The following is a 3,973-nucleotide window of genomic DNA, read 5'->3' as shown; positions in this document are numbered from 1 at the left end:
TAGATTCTGGATTCATGATTGGCCCTTTCGATTCTCCACCTTTTGAATTATTTCGCATAAGTCCTATCGGAGTAGCCACCAGAAAATTTTCCGGCAAAAAGCGACTTATCATTGATCTCTCTGCTCCTCACGGAAATTCCCATCCGAGTATTAATAGTCTAATTCCAATAGACGAATTCTCCCTACATTATCATGACATTGACCAAGCAATCACTCTCATAAAAAATGCCGGTCTCGGAGCCTGGCTAGCAAAAGTCGACATTACATCTGCTTTTAAAGTCATGCCCATTCACCCAGATTTCTGGCATCTGTTTGGCATTCGTTGGAACGAAAAATTCTATTTCGCAGTCCATCTTACTTTTGGCTGTAAAAGCAGTCCAGAAATTTTTGATATGCTTTCTGAAGCGCTCTGCTGGATTTTACAAAACAATTATGCCATCCCATACCTTATCCATCTCCTCGACGATTTCCTCGTCATTTCTCCAAGTCATTCTCCTGCAGCCAAACACCTAACCGTCATCCAATCAGTGTTTTCAAAACTAGGAGTTCCCCTCTCTCCCGAAAAAACCGAGGGCCCTTCTACATCCTTGGAATTTTTCAGTATCCTCCTTGACTCCATCAAACTCCAAGCCTCTCTCCCCAAAGAAAAAATCGATCGCATAGTCACAATCACATCAAACTTGTTAGATACTAACCATTGTAGGAAGCGTGATTTACTTTCGCTTCTAGGCCACCTAAATTATGCCATGCGCATAATTCCCCAAGGCTGGCCTTTCATTTCCCACCTGCTAGCTCTCGCTACTTCAGCCTCTGATCTAAAACAAATAATTTCTCTAAGCCAACCATGTCGAGCAGACTTGAAATTATGGATCACCTTCTGAAAGAGTTGGAATGGCATAACCTTCTTCTACGATGATTTTCTGTCCCGACCTTGCGACATCTCCTTATTCACTGACGCTGCCACCTCCACTGGTTTTGGAGGTTTCTACGGAGGATGGTGGTTCGCCTCAACCTGGCCACCTGAGCTCACTGACACAAGCCAAACCGCCAAATCAACTGCCCTTTTTGAGCTATACCCAATAGTAGTAGCAGCCTATCTATGGGGCTCCGAATGGTCAACAAAAAACATCCTTTTTCACTGTGGTAATTCTGCCACCGTGCACTGTATCAACAAAGGCCGTTCTAGCGCTCCAAAAATCATGCCCTTTCTTAGACGTCTAATTTGGATCTCTACCTGTCACCTATTTGTCATTAAAGCTGAACATATTCCTGGTCATCAAAATGAAATCGCTGACGCTTTATCTAATTTTCTTTTTCAGAAACAGAACATTGGCTCCGGATGCAGACTCCAACCCAACTCCAGTTCCTCCTTATTCAGAACTCTTATTCCTCTAGATCACCCCCTCAGACACCTCCATACCCTATCCACCAATACCATTTTACAAGCCGTTTCTCCAAGAACACTCCAAACCTACTGGACAGCGTGGAGTTCTTTCAAAATCTTCCACAGAGCTCACAACATAGTTTTTCCTGAGTTTTCCCTCCTCTCAATATCCTCCTTCATCTCTTACCTCAATCTTGCCAATTCAATTAAACCAGGATCAATCAAAGTCTACCTCAGCGGCATCCATTTCTTTTTCAAACTCATCTACGGCCAACAGTGCCCCAACATTTCAAACCCTCAGATTTCTCTCCTCCTCAAAGGTTTACAAAAAACCAATCCCCCCCGTCCAGACTCTAGACAGCCCCTAACCATCGATCTCCTCAGCATCTGCCTAACTACTCTCCGTTCAGGTTTATTTTCCCCTAACAAAACAAGAACCTTGGATGCCATGTTCAATTTGGCTTTCTTCGGCTTCCTCAGAGTCTCAGAACTCACCACCAACTCAAACTTCAACCCAGCCATACATCCTACATTCTCCGACCTTCAAATTATAAACCACGACATCATACGTTTCAACATCAAACAAAGCAAAACTGACCAACTGAAACGCGGCCATTCAATCTTCATCTTCAATTTGCCAACCCCCATCCAGCCATATCAGTCCATAGCCCTTTTTCTTCATCAGAGGAAATCCCAAATTACCTCTTCTATTGACCCTCTTTTTATCGACGATAAAAACCTTCCTGCTTCCAGACATTGGTTCCAAAATAACCTCAAAACCATCCTCAGCAGATCCGGCATCCCAACTAAACATTTCTCTTCCCATTCGTTCCGCATTGGGGCAGCCACCACAGCAGCACAGAGGGGACTTTCCGAACACCAAATTAAAATGCTGGGTCGATGGACGTCTCATACCTTCGAAACATACATTCGATCTGATCTTCATCACATTAGACAAGCTCACCAAACACTAGCATCTTTCTGAGTCTGGACCCGCTTCCCCCCTACTATTCCGCACATTCCTGCTTACATAGTTCCAAAGGGCTCCTATTCATCTGGATGCAGTGAGAGCTCCCCCTTTTTGAATTGGCGCAAGCTACCACTCCTGGAGTGGGCTCTCCCATTCGAATCGCCGTGTGGGCTCCCCCATCCAGATGCTGTCCAGGCTCTCCCGTTCGAATCGCAGTGTGGGCTCTCACATTCTGATTGCAAATGAGATCTCCTTTGATACCTATAGGGAGCTCTCTCCTTCAAATGCGCGGGAGCTCTCCCGGTCGAATCGCAGTGTGAGCTTTCTGTTCGGGCGCAGTGGGGGCTCCCCCTTTCCGAATCGCCGTGTGATCCTCCATGTTATTAACTATGCGGGCTCTCTTGTTCAGATCGCAGCGTGAGCCCTCCCATCCGAACAAGCGGACTGGAGGTACCAAGGTTCATCTGTCCCTCGGGTGCAGCGGGCCCACATGTCCTTACGTGGTCGAAACCCTCGCATCAGAGGGATGGTAGCTCTGCATTTATATATACACTGCGGGCTCCCTCTTTCTGCGGCGGGGGGGTTCGCTTTGGACGTCCGTGGCCCGTTTCCCTTCAGGGCTGAGGGCACCCTGCCCCATCCATGACATCTAGGGGCCCCTTGGTATTTTGACTTCATAGGGCTCCATGGCACGGATGTGCAGCGGGGTGTACTCCAGCTACGCACTCAAACCTCCAGTCCTGAGATACTCCCGCAGGAGTAATTTCAGAAAAGTCACTGCCGCAGCAGTGCAGCGGTAAGATGCTCCCTAATTAAAGTTCCAAACCGCGGTTCTCTCACCACCATCATTTTGTATAGCTTAAATTTCACTCCTTTTTGGGGATATCACCATTATTCTTCAAGTATTTGGGTATCCCATATACTTAAATCCTCAAATATGTTGATCTCGCTAAACTCAACTTGCTGTCCCAAATTTATTCTGCACTTTTGGGGGGTATATCAGAGCTTGAGTTGAAGCTGCTTCATCGAGCCCCTCATCAGTGGACAGCAAGCCAAATAAGTTTACACACAATTTCCTTAAGATTATATGGGCAAACTAACTTGTTAATTTTCATTAGCAAATGTTATTCAGAGGCAAAAAAAAAATTTATAGAATAATTTCTGTCATTTACAAATGATAACTTGCTTTGCAAAAATGAACAATTTCCAGAACTACTACTTGTCTTTTATTTACAAGTTTCAACTAAATGCACAGAAATGACTTTGCTTCATTTACAAATAATTTAAATGACAAAAGTAATAAACAACTTCATTTATTTCATTTTTAAATTTCCCAGCAGCACCATTTTCTCCAGAACTGTCCTAAAAGAAGAGAAAAAGGAAAGAAAATTATTAAGACTCATTCAGGTCTTCAGCAAGTTGTTGATTCGCCTCAATGCTGGGGGATGGTGTCTTGTAGTTTGTGACATCGTAGTTTGTGATGGCTTTCAGACCTTTCCACACTGAAGCTGAGTCATTGGAAGTGAACTGATCTTCCAACTTTTTAGTGTAGCTCCTTTAAGCCACTCTAATCTTCTTATTCAGTGTGTTCCTGGCCTGATTGTACAAGACTCTGTCCC

This window comes from Sinocyclocheilus rhinocerous, unplaced genomic scaffold (assembly GCF_001515625.1).
Source record: "Sinocyclocheilus rhinocerous isolate Xijiao unplaced genomic scaffold, SAMN03320098_v1.1 scaffold249, whole genome shotgun sequence".
Classification (NCBI taxonomy): Eukaryota; Metazoa; Chordata; class Actinopteri; order Cypriniformes; family Cyprinidae; genus Sinocyclocheilus; species Sinocyclocheilus rhinocerous.
This window is presented reverse-complemented; position numbering follows the sequence as displayed.